Below are 17762 nucleotides of genomic sequence, written 5' to 3' on the forward strand. Positions count from 1 at the left end.
CAGGGACAGTGGAGACTGGGTCAGCACAACATCACCTCTGGATCCTAATTACAAAAGGAAATGAAAATAGTCCAAGATTCTATTCACATATGCTCAACTTCATTGTTTCCTGATTTTCCCCCAAGATACTCCCTTTCCTCACTGTCATTTCTTGAATGATTTATACTTATACATCAAACCTTTATCATGGGAATGAACAAGGTGTTTAGAAATGAGAAAGTAACCTTTAATGCACTGTGTCTTCTCTACTTTCTCGTCACATCTCTCCAGAGCAAAAACCTTTGTTCATTCCAGAATGTTTCTGACTTACATCACTTACCCCATCAACACACAGAGAGAAAGACCCGCAAGGAGACCCCACACTCCCCTCCTGAACTCTTTCTATTTATCATGTCCTCTGTGTCCTTATCTGGGGCCGGACTATAGGCAGCCAACGACCTGAGCAAGGAAACTAAGTTTAAAAGTTAAGCGAGAAATCCTGGTGAGTGAAAGCAAGTCAGAGTTAATCAGACTCAACTATAGATCCTCCCCTGGGACATCATGCAAATACACGGATGGATACATGGGTGTCAAAACATGCTTAAAAAGGGGTGCCTCTCATTTGAGCAAGCTAACTTTGTTTTTACTTTTCTAAATATAAAACAACGAATAGCTTTAGGGATTGCTCATAAGTTAGAGACTTTAACAGGGAATATTTTTCAGTCTTCATATGGAAAAACTGTGCATTTGTCCCTTTATCTTTTACTAGCAATAGACTTCTAGATACTTTATTCCCATGAAAAGTGTCCACATCATCCTTAGGAAACTTCTGGCTGTGTTACGTCACTATCTCCCACATGTCCAGTATGAGATAATTCCCTGCTCAGATATTCAAAGTCACAGATTTTAACAGTCATGGGAGTCAACAATTCTTTGCTGTCTGTTGGTATCAGGTAAACATATGTTTCATATTGTTAGAATCAAGTACTAGAAATTGCCTTCTCCTGGACCTAGGGAATTGAATTCATTATGTTTACATACAACGAGTTTTAGAGAAAATATAACCCCCTCTTACTGACAAGGCTTTATAACGTTGATAAGATAAAAATAGGAGAAAATTTTTCCTGTTTTTCCCTCATAAAACAGAAACTAGACTCCTGCTCCTTCCTGCCTCACCTTCACTGGTATCTGACATTGAACTGTGGGAGACCCTGCTGTCTGCTGGACACAATGTCTTTGCTTGCAGGAGCAATGTAGGACTCTCACCCAATTAACCAAGAATGAATTCTGATTCTTCTTCCTCTGCAGTAGGAGCAGTGAGGAGTGAAGTGGGGAGAACAGTGAAGCCCCCATGGCCTGAGGTGCCCCCGAGACTGATTCTGCTCAGAGGGTGCTGGGTGTGAAGCGCAGCTCAGGCTCCCTCACAGGAACACACAGGCTGGGGGCTCTCACTACACACATGGGATTCTCTTACTCTATGAGGCTGGAGAGGAAAGGTCTAGATCCCTCAGGGTCATCTTTGGTAAGACCCTCCTCCTGTCAGCAGGAGCCCCTCCCTCCCCTTGTCCTCACAGGCCTCTCCTGTGTGGAGCCTGGAGGGATAGAGGGTGTTTTTATGGTCTCTTTATACTCTCATCTAATTCCCCTCCTGGGACCTCATTTCACATTCAGCTATAGTCTATTGTCTGTATCTACTAATTGTCAAAGTGAAATTAAGTCATGATGTCAGTTGGAGATGTGGAGACCATGGGCGCCCCCACAAACGTTAACTGCAGAACAGCTTGTACTGCACTTGTGCTCACATTGTAGAGAACGTGATCATTTGTGTAAAATCAGCCTCTGAGAGCTACTTTCATACATTTACCTTCACACCCACAGGACCCGCTACCTCTATTGACCATGGGACACTAACTCAGTTTTTGTCCCAGCACTTCTAAGATCCATGCTCTGCCTTGTCAGTTCTGGGCTCTGTCTCCCAAATAGTGGCTGTTTTCTGATACAGCAGCAGAAATGATTTCACTGCTTGTGTCAGTGAACCTTTTCGAGACTTTTGATAAGTGTTTGAAATAGATACTACAATAAATATTATCAATCCAGTCAGTAAGAAAAAAAAGAATTTCCTTCTAAATAAACTGGTCAACTAGTTGGGAAGTAACCGCTAAAAGAGGACAGGAATTCAGGAGGGTTGTGTGTCACCAGGAGTTAAGTGCGAGTTTCTTTCATCCTCACATGACATGGGTGTAATTTCAGAAAGATATTAAGGAAGTAGGAAGAAATGACAGGTGTGCATGGCAAAATTTCAGGGAGCAGAGGACTCCTGACTCCTGATGTCGACTTCTCAACCCAACTTCGTGCCTCTTCTGAAATTATCCGGACCCGGTCAGAACCCACAGATTCTACTTGAGCAAGGAACCTCTGGGGAGTCAGCCTATGATCCCACATCAGACAGGACATCATGGCAGGGGAGGATGCACCCTGTGAGCCTCCCTCAGTGTGAGGCTATGAAGCTGCTCACGTGTCCTCACAAGCGGGGTGGCAATATGTGTGATTATTAAAAATATCTATTAAAACATGGATTCTAGGTTTTCTAGAGTGCCCAGGCCAGCACATAGGAACTCTGAATGACACAGTCACTGATTACTTCTGGAAAATAATCTCTACAAATTTAATCAGCAGATCTGTTGTCATGTCTGTGCTGCTGGAATGAGAAGGAGAATAATGGAGACTAAAGATGTTTCTTCAACATGTAACAGAACTGTCCAGCATTGTACAGCCTGGCTGCATTTGACACACCTTTAGCCGCGGAGGCTTTGGGAGGAACAGCCCAGCCTTACATAGCTGATCTCTGGGGGTTTATGTTCTGACATGTATCACTGTGGGAGGGAGCTTATCATACTGTAGACAGTAATAAGTGGCAGCATCCTCAGGCTTAAGGTTGCTGATGGTGAGAGTGAAATCTGTCCCAGATCCACTGCCACTGAACCGGGAAGGGACATCTGGCCCTAAATTGGTTGCTGCATAGATCAGGAGCCTAGGAGCTTTCCTTGGTTTCTGCTGATACAGTTTAACCAATTGTTAACATTCTGACTGGCCTTGCAGGTGATGGTGACTTTCTCTCCCAGAGATGCAGACACGGATGGAGGCTGGCTCATCTGGATATCACATCTGGAACCTGAGATAAAAAATATATAAGTGGACATAATCATCATTAATCAGAAGTTAGATAATTTCCCTGAAGAGACAGGCAGTCCAATTTTATGTAAACCCTCATTTCCTTCCTTACCTGGGAGCCAGAGCAGCAGGAAGCTGAGGAGCTGCACAGGGGCCCTCATGTCCACTCTGGGTGTGACAGACACTGACCCTGCAGGGTGACTCAGACAATTATTCAGTGTCCAGGCATGAGCTCTGAGGACTTGCAAATGAGAGAGGGCTGGGCATGGTAGGCAGACAGAGGGGGGAGGGTGTTGTGGGGACCAGCCCAGGTGCAGGGAAGTTAGGGGGGTGCAAGTCCCTGTGGGGAAGCAGAACTTTGACCACAGAGAACATGCTCCTCCCTTGGCCCCAGGAGGCCCCCAGTGTGAGCACAGAAGGGGGGGTCCTCTGGTCTCCTGAAAATCAGTACAAGGCCACTTGCTATCTTTGCCCAGGGACAGGCACTGTCAGACCACAGCCACACGGACTCGTCACAGGAATTGTAGACTCCTTCAGTTTCACATCTTTGGATCAAATTCAGGACATCCAATCTTCCATTTAGCATTGATATCCTGGTATTATTGGTTTTAGAGATGTGATCATTACCAATCGAACATATATGTTAACAGCAGAAAACCTTTGGGGCCTTGGTTAACAGTCTGTGTCCAATTTCATTCCTGAGAGACAGTCTCACCACTTCAACCTCAGCTTCAGATTGTGGGGTTTGTTCTACACGTTTAGAAAAGCTCCCTGCCTTCCCAGAACCGCCGACATTCACTCTTTTCTCTTTGAACAGTGTTCCATGTTTTTCAGTCCCCCTTTCCCTGAAAGATTCTCTTCTGAGCTGCCCAGATGGAAATGAGTCCAGAAGGGATAGATGAAATGAGTCTCCTCCACCGAATTCCCTTGAATCCACTGTGCTCCTTTAGCTCACATCCTACATCACACATCTCTTTTTTTCTTTTTGTTTGTTTTTGTTTTTGGACCACATGTTGCAGTTCCTTGGGGTTACTCCTGGCACTAGACTCTGAAATCACTCCTAACAAGGCTCAGTGATGGGGGCCTGGGGTACCCTATGGGAAGCCAAGGACTGAACCTGGGTTAGCCACATTTGAGGCGAACACCCTACAGACTGTACTATCTTTCCACACATCTCTTCTAACTTTGGAAGCTCTCAGCAAGCCAAGGTGCAAGGCATTGAGACTCAAGTAAGGTTAGGGTATAACCCCAAAGAGTAATGACTCACAGGTCTTAAGTTGGGCATCAAAGTGGGCATAAGGCAGTGCCAAACCTGGGATCTAGGCTCTAACAGGGGCCTATGAGCTGGTGAGGGTAGAGTGCTGGGTGAGATGAGTCAGTATAGCCTCTAGTGATGAATTCCCAAGCTCCACCACCTCACCCCATTCAATCACTGTTTCTTCTTTCAATAGAATGCTCCTGGGAATGCAAACCAACAAAAAATTGAAAGGCCCATGGACAGTCTACATCAAGCTTATTGATATCCAAGGACTCTCCTCTATGAACTGCTGGCCCAGAGTGCAGCTTTCTGTTTCTGAGGAATCCAGAGTCCTGGGCAGGGTCTGCGATCCATGGAAGGTAACACAGAAGGTCCCAGGGGAGCCCTACAGTGATCATGGATTCTAGTGGAAATGAGTTTCCTCCCTGACAGCCTGTGACTGGAGCCTCCTACGATGCCTCTGTCAGACAGGGGCACCACAGGGAGCCTCACGTTCTTGCAGGGACCCTGATAGGACCCTCCAGAGTCGTTTGAGGCCTAACATCTGACTCAGACAGGAGAGATCTCCCCCTGCTCCAACACACACACCTCAATCCACCATTGGTTTTTAATCCTGCTAGGGTTCTGCTCTCACTGGATCACCAGTGGCCTCATGAACAAAATTCTAACCAACCCCTCCTCTATGATTCTCATCAGCTCACTTACCAAAGAATAATTCTGCACAGGGATTCACTGAGGGCAGAATAAGGGTTTCTAATGGCAGGATGAGAGAGAAAGAGACCTCAGTTACAAAGGACACCAGGGGAGAGTTAAGGCAGGTGAACTCGGTGTGTGTACTCAGAAGAACAGCTCAGATCAGACACACACTTTTGCCTGCACTGTCTGCTCCAGAGGAGTTGCCCTCAGGTGGTTTTTATGGCCAGGGGGAGGGTTGGGGGAGAAGAAGGATGAGACTCCAGGGTGTTCACACAATCCTGTTGTCACAAGAGGCCCTAAGACTGCGCATTCCACCACATGAACAGCAGATGGGGGTTTAGTACACAGAGGTTGTGTGAGCTCCGGTGGCAGCTAATGTGTGATTATTAAACTCTAACACCCTCTCTGATGGTGAGGAGGGGACAGAGCAGCTGTAACCATCCTGCAGAGCCTCGGGGGCAATGGGCTGAGCAGAAGCTTCAGAGCTAGATTCAGTCTCTGATGCTCTGAACACTCATATAGGCCCTGAAGGGACACTGACCTTGCCCTAGAACAGCGAGCGGGAAATGGAGGTGGGTCGCATTGTATTCCTCAGGGCATCTGAGTGGAGTAACATAAAGACATTCAAAACATTACTATCAAGGTTATAGTTTATTCGGTTTGATGGATTTCTGGTGGAATAGCCAGCAGTTTTATCAACAAGTTGTTGCCTGATAAAATGAAGTTCTGAGTTCTCCTCAGCAGTCAGAAGAGAAGGAAAAAAAGGAGGAAAATTGCCACAGGGCCACCTTCTCTTGTTGTCCCTGAAGCCAACCCTGCTCAGAGGGTGCCAGGTGTGAAGCATCAGCTTAGGCTCCCTCATAGGAACACACAGGCTGGGGGCTCACACCACATACACGGGATTCTCACACCTTGGGAGTCTGGAGAGTCAAGGTTCTTCAGGGTCACTTCATGTGAGACCCTCCTGTCAGCAGGAGCCCCTCTATTCCCTTGTCCTCACAAGCCTCTCTTGGAATTTATGCCTGTTGGGACTTGGAGGGAGCTTCAGCGCAGTGTTCCCTGGTGTCCCTAAACTCCCATCTATTCCCCCTTCTGTGGGCTCATTTTACCTGAAGCGACTCTACCTCTCTATCTCGAAATATCACAGAGGAACTTAAGTCAAATTGTGTGCATTGGATTGAGGATCAAAAGTTCACAGCAGAGAGGCAGGACAGGAATTCTATCCCCACAGAAAGAAAGGGTGAAAATCTGGCTACAACTCAGACTCTAACAGCTTTCACACTTTGCCACCACAGCCTTGTCCCTGCTGACTATGGACCTGTTACTGTCTCAGGGTTTCTAGGATTCAGGGTCTCTCTTGTCGCGTATGGGGTTTGTCTGTCATCTCGTGGCCCCTGTTTGATACAGTAACTTAATAGTTGATGATCTCTGAGCTTCTGCAATTTAAAGAGACCTTCCCCAAGTCTTTGGAAGAAATACTATAATGTCTGTCACCAAGCTGATGTATGCAAAGATGTACCTTGCAGAAGCCAATCAATTGTCACCTTTAACCTCAGTCCATCAGTGTCAGTCGTTGAGAACGAAACAAAGAGACACACAAACTATAAATAAATACACATACAAAGACTGTGCAAGATACAGTATGGACTGGATACTCCCAGGGACCTCACAGGAATCCCCGTATCCAACGCAATGCCATTGCAACCTGGGCCCCAACATGTGAGCCATTGTTTGGCAGAGACATTAAGGACAGTGAGTGAGTACCTCCACATTCAATGAAGAGCAGAAGCTGGACTGTCTCAGAGTCAATCAGCAGCAATCTTTAAGCATAAATTCTGGATTCTCTCTCTGTCTCTCTCTTCCTCTCCCTCTCTCTCTTTTCTTTGCCTTTGGTGCCCTCTACTATTCAAAGACACTAAACAGTTTAATCTATCATTTTCAGGTACACTTACACTGTTTGGGTATATTTTTGTGTGCCTAGTTATATACTCTCAGATCTAAATTTTTACCCACAGGACTATCTGGACCTTGAGCTCTTTCCTAAAGGGGAAGTTTCACACAACAACGTGAAAAAAACCAAAGTATTCATATTCCTAATAGAATGGTTAGTTAGTTGAGGAGAAATGACTAACTTGTGATCAGACATTTTTTCACTCTTTTTATTTTCTCCTCCCCACCTCCGACTCCACTCTGCTTCTATGACAGGCACTTTTCTCTCTCTCAGTCTCTTAACTCTCTCTCTTTCCTTTTAGGCATTATGGTTTGCAACACAGCTAATCAAATGTTATCATGTATATCCCTTTTTCCTGCTTTTAATACTCAGTTCTCTTTGTGATTGAACATTTCCAATTTCTATTATCATATTGGAGGTGACCAGAGTTGAGGTTACCTCCGATGAGAGGTGAGTTGAGAAGACAGGCTGAAATAGACAAGTACTAGGAACTGTGATGCCAGGATATGTCACAAATATTATTTTCTAAAAGGCAGGAGTATCACAGAGATGAGGAGGAGACTGTAAGGACAATGGCACACAAAACGTGTGATGGCAGAAAGAAGTGGGCTCCTGGCTCCTCTCTAGAGTGGCTAATGCAGCCTCCTTCCCCCTTTCAGGATACCCAGACCTGCTCTGAGAACCACAGTGAATGCAACATTGAGGAGCCCTCATGACATTAGCTCTAGACCAAGACTCATAAGGATTGTTTCTACTACTTTATGAGAGACCCAAAGAAACAATTCAACCATTGATGTTCTAAAATGATTTCATGGTGTTTTAGGATTCAAACCCAGAACCTCAAACATGAGAAGCATGTTTTCTCTGTCAGTTGTATGCCTGGTCCAGAGTGATTTTGGTGTGAGATTGTGTTGCATTTTCCAATGTATGACTGGCTCTACAAATGATAGCAGTAGAGAGAATTGAAACACAGCTAGTGCAACTCAATAGCCATTTTATATTTCAGTTTAGTATACTTTGAAATCATGTCTTTAATGCAACCCTGTCCTGTCCTATACACTATTCAACACCATAGTAGACAATTTCCCAGCTAACAATGTATTTTATGGAAACAATAAGCAACACCAGGAAAACCAATTTCCCAATCATTAACCACACTTTGCCCATGCTCATGTCATCGATCTGGGTGTCAGAGACAGATGTGGATAAATCACATGGTGTGTAATTGTAAGCTCCCATGATATGAAGTACTACCAGTTCTGAGATGGATACCCTCTCTCTTGGGGATATGGAAATGGAAGCTGTCGGCTTCTGTGTGGTCTGCATGTTGCACTGCATTACAGAGATGGAGAACAAACACAATGAAACAAACGTCAACTTTGCCCCACCATGTGATATTTGCAATAAATTGTGTTGCTTGTTCCTACAGGGTTTTGCAGTTGATGATGAATGACTTTTTTGCTTGACAATTACTGAGAAGTCATTGGAAGTTTCTTTGGAAGTAAAACTGAGAGTGGTGTTAGACAATTCATTTCTATTTGACTAGATGTGAAATTGATAGTTTTTGTGATGGATGATTTTGTCTTTTATACAAATTTCACAATGGCATAAAATCAACTATGTTCCCAGCCCACTGGCCCACCTGCCACCCAGTCCAGCAGCAGGACAGGGAGGTGTATGTCCCTGGGCTTACAGGAGATGACTGTCCTCTGTCATCCCGTGGCTACACATGCTGAGATGTCCTTGGTCAGTCCCACAGCCGAACCCTGGATGAAAGAACTGTTAAGTACTTTTACTTTGTTTCTGTGTTTGATTCTTTGGGGGTCACACCTGACAGTGCTCAGGGCTGATTCAAGGCTTAGGGGAGACTCCCCAAGGGAATTATATGGGTCCTCTGGATCCAACTGGAGTTTTCCACATGCAAGGCCAGGACCTTACCCACTTTACTGTCTCTTCCCTCGACATAGGATGCACTTTTTAATTAAAGTGTATGTACATCAAAAGCAAATTCCATCATGCTTTAAGAGGCTCTTAAAAAGATTTGTGTCAATCATCTTGTACTTAGGTAGTAATATTTCCCATACTAAAGTGGGCAAGGCAGGGAGGATGAGGTTAGGCTTCCCATAACTGTCAGTTCACTAAAATTATTCATTCACAGAAGATCCCCCTTTGTCTCTTGTTGTGACATGGATGGCCAGTCCTGTGCCTCTGACCCTCGCCTTATGTGGGGTGTCTGCAGTAACAGCAGGGACTCCCATGGTTCAGTCACACAGCTGCAGTCTCCTCCCCTAAGATCCCCAATGCCTTCCTCTCACTGACTTAGAGACTCTGCTGTCTGCTCACCAGCAAATAACAACTGTGCACATCTGGCCCCGACCAAATAGGGAGGTTCATGTTTGGGGCTGTATCACTGTGGATGGAAACTTCTAAAGTGCATGCAGTTAGAAACTCCAGTGTCCTCAGGCTCTGTTCTGCTAATCTGAAGAATAAAATCTGTCCCTGACACATTGCCATTGAACTTGTTTGGGACACCTGAGTATCAAAAACTCTGTGGATCAAGCCCTTTGGAGGTTTTTATGGTTTCTCATAGAATGAGCCCAGGTAGGTGATTCCATTACTATGTACGAGGTTCTGGCTAGACCTGCAAGATATGGAGGCCGGTTCTCCAGGGACGATGGACAGGGACAGTCGAGTCTGGGTCAGCACAACATCACCTCTGGATCTTATTAGAAAATACATTGAAAATAGTGCAAGATTCCATTCACATATGATCAACTTCATTGTTTTCTGATTTTTTCCAGGATACTCCCTTTCCTTACTGCCATTTCTTGAATGCTTTATACTTATACATCAAACCTTTATCCTGGGAATGAAAAAGAGAGTTTAGAAATGAGACAGTAGCCTCTAATCCACTGTGTCATCTCTACTTTCTCATCGTATCTCTCCAGAGCACAGACCCTTGTTCCTTCCAGAATGTTTCTGACTCTCACATCACTTACTCCATCAACACACAGACAAACCTGCAAGGATCCCCACACTTCCCTCCTGAACTGTTTCCATTTCTTACATCCACTGTGTCCTTTTCCAGGGACCAGAGAATCAGAAGCCCCCGAACTAGGGCAGGGAACCTCATTTTGAGAAGTTGACATGAGGAGTCCTGGTGAGTGAAAGCAAGTCAGAGTTAAACTTTATGTCAGACTCAAATACAGATGCTCCCCTGGGACTACATGCAAAAACATGTTTGGGTGCATGAGTGTCAAAATATGGTAAGGGAGGGGCACATCTCAATTGAGCAGTGACTTTTTAAAAAAAATTCAATTTTTTCTCTTTATTTTTTTTCTTAAAATTTTTTTTATTAGTGAAACACCATGAGGTACAGTTGTAGACTTACACATTTTTGTGCTTGGGTTTCCAGTTATACAATGATCAAATACCCATCCCTCCACCAGTGCCCATTCTCCACCACCACGGGTCCCAGTATCTCTCCCACCCCCCATCCCCCATCCCACCCAACCTCTGTGGCAGGGCATTCCCTTTTGTTATCTCTCTCTTTTTGAGTGCTGTGGTTTTTAATGAATCTCTGTGAGATATAGTTATAAACTTACAAACTTTCGTGCTCAAGTTTCAGTCATACAGTGTCGAGTACCCATCCTTCCACCAGTGCCCTTTCTCCACCACCGGTGTTCCCAGTATCCCTCTCCCCTCCCCTCTGCCACTATCTGCCTCAGTGGCAGGTGGATTTCCTTTTAACTCGCTCTCTCCTTTAGGGTGTTGTGGTCTGCAATGCAGGTATTAAGTGGTGACTATGTTTGGTCTATGGTCTACTCTAAGTACACATCTCCCATCCCGAGTGGGTCCTCCAAGCATCTTTACTTGGCTGTTCCTTTTCTATCTGAACTGATTTTTCTCCCAGCATGTGAGGCCGTTTTCGGGCCGTGAAGTAATCCTCCTGGTTCTCATCTCTACTGTTCTTGAGAGTAAACCTCCCATACTGTTCTTTATGTTCCACAAATGAGTGCAATCTTCCTATGTATGTCCCTCTCTTTCTGACTCATTTCACTTTGCATGATAGTCTCCATGTTAATCCACTTATATGCAAATTTCATAATTTAATCTTTTCTAAGAACTGCATAGTATTCCATAGTGTAGATGTACAAAAGTTTCTTTAGCCAGTCATCTGTTCTCGGGCATCGGGTGTTTTCCAGATTCTGACTATTGTAAACAGTGTTGAGCAGCGACTTTGTTTTTTTCTTTTCTATATATAAAAGAACTGATAGCTTTTGGGGTTGCTCGAAAGATAGACTATTGATTAGGGATGTTTTTGTCAGTCTCATGTGCAATAACTGGACTTGTATCCATTTATCTTTTGCAAGTAACAGATTTCTGGTGTATTTGGTAATTTATTCCTGTGAAAATGTGTCCAAATCATCTTTAAGAAAACTCGTACAGTGTTGCATGTCCATCTCCCACATATCCAGCATTAGATAATTCCCTGCTCAGATATTCAAAGACTCAGATTATAAGACAGAAATAGGAATCAACAACTTTTTGCTGTATGTTGGTATCAGGTTAACATATATTACATATTGTTAGAAACAAGTACTAGAAATATTCCTTTCCTGGATCTAGTGAATTGAATTATGTTTATGTACAATGCGCTTGACATAGAAAACATAGCCGCCTCTTAGTAACAAGGCTTCATAATCTTGATAAGATAAAAATAGAAGAAATGTTTACCGGTTTTTCCCTCAAAATACAGCAACTAGAGTCTTGCTTCTTCCTGCCTCTCCTTCCCTAGTGTCTGACACTGAGCTGTGAGAGACCCTGCTGTCTGCTGTACACAATGTCTTTGCCTGAAGGAGGAATTACCTATGAGCAATGTGAGACTCTCAACCAATTAGCCAAGAATGAATACTGATTCTTCTTCCTCAGAGCAGGAGAAGTGAGGGGTGAGAGTGGGGAGAACAGTGAAGCCCCCCTGCCCTGAGGTGCCCCTGAGGCTGGTCCTGTCAGCTCAGGTTCCCTCACAGGAACACACAGCCTCGGAGCTCTCACCACACACACGGGATTCTCTCAATCTGGTAAGGTGGAGAAGAAAGATCTAGGTTCCTCAGGGTCACTTCTGGTGAGGCCCTCCTCCTGTCAACAGGAGTCCCTCCGTCCCCTTGTCCTCACAAGCCTCTCCTGTGTGGTGCCTGTGGGGACAGAGGATGTTTCTCTGGTTTCTTTATCACAACTGATCACGACCATCCTTTTATTTGTCGATTGCCTCGAGCAGGCCCCAGTAGTGTCTCCTTCATCCTAGCCCTGAGATTTTTTTTCTTAAAGTGTCATATTCAAGGCTCTTTCAGAGTTAGGAGAATGAGACACTTCATTGTTACTGGTATTTGTCATATTGGGTACGCCATGGGGAGTTTGCCAGACTCTGCTGTGTGTGATCTCTAATTATTAGAAATAATTTGGTTTAGTTATTTAGCCCATATGAACCCTCACAAACTTAAAAGTAGGGTTAATTTTACCTGCCTCACAAAATATACTTGTATCTTGCAACGTATCTAGACTGTGACTGGCATATAGCTGGAATTATTGCAATATCTTCTTAGTCTCTGATCCTATGCTCTACAGTTAACATTTTCACAAAATAAGTGATTATAAATACCCAACTGTATCTTTTATCTAGAAAATTTGAAAGTTTCCATCAAAAAGAGTAAATAAGGTAAAATTATTTCAAAAGTACACTAAGATAGGTTAAGGTGCTTGTCTTGCACACAACTGACTTCAGTTCAATTCCAGATCCACTTAATGGCCCCCTATATGCCACCAGGAGTGTCCTCTTAGCACATAGCCAGGGATAATCCTAGAGCATTCCTGGGAGTCACTCCAAAACATTTCTGGTTTTGGGGCACATCTTGCAGTGCTCAGGGGTTACTCTCCTGACTCTACATTCAGGAGTTACCCCTGGTAGTTCTCAAGGAAAACATGGGATGCCAGGAATTGAACCTGTATTGGCCAAATGCAAGGCAAGCACCCTTTCCACTGTATTATATAGCTTTGGCCCCAAAATTTCTTATCTTTATACTCTCATCTAATTCCCCTTCTGTGACCTAATTTCACATTCAGTGATGGTTTACCATCTCAATCTACTAATTGTAATAGTGAAATAAGTCATGATCTTAGTTGCAGATGTGGAAACTATGGGCACCCCCACAAATGTTTACAGTAGACAGCTTGTACTTCACTTGCACTCACACTCCAGAGAACATGATCATTTGTGTAAAATCAGCCTCTGAGAGCTACTTTCATACATTTACCCTCACACTCACAGGACCCGCTGCCCCTGTTTACCATGGGACACTAAGTCAGTTATTTTCCCAGAAATTCTAAGATCCTGGCTCTGCCTTGTCAGTTCTGGGTTCTGTCTCCCATCTAGTGACTGTTTTCTGATACAACAGCTGAAATGATTTCAGATGCTTGTGCCAGTGATTCTGTAGAGACTTTATCACTTGACCACTTGACATCCCATTACTCACCAATTTGCTCGAAGGGGTGTCAGTAATGTCTCCATTCTTCTCTGTCATGTGCTGGTAGCCCAATGGCATCTGCTCATTCTAGGAACACGAAGAACCTCAAACTGAGCATTCAGGGTCTTGATGAAGAAGTCTGACCATCTCGTAGGTGGGCGGCCACACGATCTTTTGACGTCCCATTGAATAGAGCTGGAAAAGGCTCTACAACAGTGGTCATCTCCAAATCTCATTACGTGTCCAGCCCATCTTATTTTTGATTCCTTGGCAAATGAGACAGCATCCCTGATTCTTGATTATCGACAGAGGTCGAAATTTCAGATTCTTTCTCTCATTTGCAGGAAGCGTGATACTCCAAGCATAGCTATTTCGATTCCTCATTGGGAGACACAAATAGCGTTCTCATCCTGTTTTTGTAGGACCCAGGTCTCTGAGGTGTATGTTAATGCAGGAAGAACAGTGGAACCAGTCGATCATATTCCTTGTTAATGTTGTCAATGACGGCGTGTTCCCAGGTTGCCGCAATAGTACCAAGGAGCTCCCAGTGGGTGCTCATTCTGGGAGTTATCTTCTTCAACTTTGCAGCCCTTTCTTCCCACTCTGTGGAGTAGAATTTTGCACGAAGGAGACAGTGGTCAGATCCCATTTGGAATTATGGGACAACAGTTACATCGGTCAGGCAAGACTGTCGATTGAATATGATGGGGTCAATTTCATTGTGGAACCATCCACCGGGAGACTCCCATGTCCAGTGTTTAGATTTGGCCTTCTGGAATTGTGAGTTACTACAGATGGTCTTGGTCGACATGATGAACTCGGATAGTCTCTCACCCTGTTCGTTCCATTCTAGACCATGGGCCCCGATGTGGAGTTCTTCGGCTGATCTTCTCGGTCCTATCTTGGCATTAAAATCACCGATGATGATCTTCTAGAAGTTGTGGTCTTCTTTATAGAAGTTCTCCAGCTCCATGTAGAACTTCTCAATTTCTCCTTCATCATAATTGGATGTTGGTGCGTAGACAACAAAGATGGAAGCTGCCGGCAGTGAGACACACCTATTCAAGTGTAATCATCTTATTCGGGTTGTTAGGCATTCGAATGAATCAATGTTTATGTCCAAGTTCGTGTTGACAAGGACACCGACACCTCCGATGCCTCTTTTGTTGCATGTTCCAAGGAAGAGTTCTTCTCCAGTGTCAAAAACCGTGTGATGTGATTTATTCCTTCTGGTCTCGGTCAGACGAATGATGTCGTACTTGTTCTTTTGCGCTTGCATCATCAGGTCCTCAGAGCCACGAATACAGCAGCGTTAAGAAGGATAAGGAAGGAGAGGCTGATAAAATCTCAGGGCCGAACTAGGCTGCCAAAAGGAAGAAGGACAAAAATGACTGTCTGTACTTTCTTTTTTTTTCCCCATATTTCTTTCTTCTATTTAAAATCGGAAACATTCACTAAAAGACATAAAGATCAATTGAGAAAAAGGAACCAGTAACAGACTAAAAACCAATTATTGTTTGTAAGCAACCTACTATTTTTTAAAAAGTATTTTCAAGAGGTTATGGTATTCTTCCAAGTGGTCCTTGGCCAAGTAGAATGGTGGTTCAATGAAAGGAGCCCTGATTTTCAGTCCTGCGTTGCTAGGGAATATCTGGACCATACTTGGGTGTTCCCGGGGCTAAGTCAACTTATGTTTGGGAGACACTCCAGGGAGGAAAATATCCATGTTGGATTGAACTGAGGTCAGTCACATGCAAGTCATGCTTCTTTTTTTTTTTCTTTTTTATTAGTGAAACGACATGAGGTACAGTTGTAGATTTACAAATTTTTGTGCTTGGATCTCGGTCATACCCCGATCAAATACCCATCCCTCCACCAGTGCCCATTTTCCACCACCAGGATAATATCCCTCCCCCCCCCCATCCTCCCATCCCCCCATCCCCCCCTGCCACTGTGGCAGGGCATTCCCCCCTGTTCTCTCTCTCCTCCTGGGCGCTGTGATCAGCCAAAGAGGCATTGAGTGGCGAACATGTTCAGTCCAGTCTACTTTCAACCTGCATCTCCCCTCCTGGGAGGATCCTCCAAACACCCTCCACTTGGTGTTCCCCTTTCTATCTGAATTGTCCTTTCCCTTAGAATACCCAGCTGGCCTCTAAGTTATGGATTAATCCTCCTGGTGTTGCTCTCAGCTATTCTTGGGTATTAATCTCATATTTTATTATTTTATATCCCCCAGATGAATGCTATCTTTCTATGTCTATCCCTCTCTTTCTGACTCATTTCGCTTAGCATGATACTTTCCATATTGTACCACTTGTATGTAAAGTTCATGACTTCATTTTTTCTAAGAGCCACATAGTACTCCATTGTGTAGATGTACCAAAGTTTCTTTAACCAGTCATCTGTTCTTGGGCACTCAGGTCTCTTCCAGTTTCTGGCTACTGTAAAGAGTGCTGCAATGAACAAACAAGTGCAGATGTCACTTCGGCTACACGTTTTTGCCTCTCTGGGATATATTCCCAGGAGTGGTATCGCTGGGTCAAATGGGAGCTCAATTTCTAATTTTTTGAGGAACGTCCATACTGTTTTCCAGAAGGGCTGAACCAGTGGACATTCCCACCAACAGTGAAGGAGTGTCCCTTTCTCGCCACATCCGCGCCAGCAACGGTTGCTTTTGTTCTTTTGAATGTGGGCCAGTCTCTGAGGTGTGAGATGGTATCTCATTGTGGTTTTGATCTGCATCTCCCTGATGATTAATGATGTAGAGCATTTTCTCATGTGCTTTTTTGCCATTCGGATTTCTTCTTTGAGAAAGTTTCTGTTCATTTCATTGCCCCATTTTTGGATGGGGTTGGATGTTTTCTTCTTGTGGAGTTCAACCAGTATTTTGTATATCCTTGATATCAATCCCTTGTCAGATGTGTATTCGGCGAATATTCTTTCCCATTCTGTAGGCCGTCTTTGTATTTTGGTCACTGTTTCTTTGGAGGTGCAGAAGCTTCTTAGTTTAAGATAGTCCCATTTATCTATCTCTGTTTTCACTTGCTCAGCCAGTGGCGTGTCATCTTTGAACATACCATTAGCCTCAATGTCATGGAGGGTTTTGCCAACTTTGTCTTCAATGTATCTTATGGTTTCTGGTCTGATGTTGAGGTCTTTAATCCATTTTGATCTTACCTTTGTAAATGGTGTTAGGCAGAGTTCTGAGCCCATTTTTTTTGCATGTAGCCGTCCAGTGATGCCAGCACAATTTGTTAAAGAGGCTTTCCTTACTCCACTTCACATTTCTTGCACCTTTATCAAAGATTAGATGATCATATGATTGGGGGGGTGATGTCAGTGTATTCAACTCTGTTCCATTGGTCTGCAGTTCTGCCTTTGTTCCAGTACCATGCTGTTTTGATTATTACCGCTTTGTAGTAAAGTTTGAAGTTCGGGAGGTTGATTCCTCCCATTTTCTTTTTCCCCAGAATTGCTTTAGCTATTCGTGGGGGTTTATTGTTCCATATAAATTTCAGGAGTGTTTTCTCCATTTCTTTGAAGAACGTCATGGGTATCCTTATAGGGATTGCATTGAATTTGTACAGTGCTTTCGGTAGTATTGCCATTTTGACAATGTTCAGTCTTCCGACCCATGAGCAGGGGATGTCTTTCCATTTCCTCATGTCCTCTTTTATTTCCTGAAGTAGCGTTTTGTAGTTTTCTTTGTACAGGTCCTTTACTTCCTTAGTTAGGCTGATTCCTAGGTACTTGATTTTCTGGGGCACAATTGTGAACGGGATTGATTTTTTCATGTAGCTTTCCTCTCTCTCACTGTTTGCATAAAGGAAAGCCATGGACTTTTGGGTATTGATTTTATAACCTGCAACTTTACTCTACAAGTCTATTGTTTCTAGGAGTTTTTTGGTGGAGGTTATTGGGTTCTCTAAGTATAGTATCATATCATCTGCGAATAGTGAGAGCTTGATTTCTTCCTTTCCTACCTGAATGCCCTTAATGTCTTTTTCTTGCCTAATTGCTATTGCAAGTACTTCCAGTACTATATTGAACAGCAGTGGAGAGAGTGGGCATCCTTGTCTCGTCCCTGATTTTAGAGGGAAGGCTCTCAGTTTTTCCCCATTGAGGATGATGCTTGCTGTAGGCTTGTGGTAGATGGCTTTAACTATGTTGAGGAAAGTCCCCTCTA

At 44.0% G+C, this 17762-nt stretch overlaps 1 pseudogene; it reads right to left on the reverse strand.

Moving 5' to 3' along the window:
- Positions 1-2832: 2832 nt before the first annotated feature.
- Positions 2833-3316, reverse strand: LOC130028446 (immunoglobulin kappa variable 1-12-like; annotated as a pseudogene).
- Positions 3317-17762: the final 14446 nt, after the last annotated feature.

This window comes from Sorex fumeus, unplaced genomic scaffold, assembly GCF_029834395.1.
Source record: "Sorex fumeus unplaced genomic scaffold, SorFum_2.1 ptg000003l, whole genome shotgun sequence".
NCBI lineage: Eukaryota > Metazoa > Chordata > Mammalia > Eulipotyphla > Soricidae > Sorex > Sorex fumeus.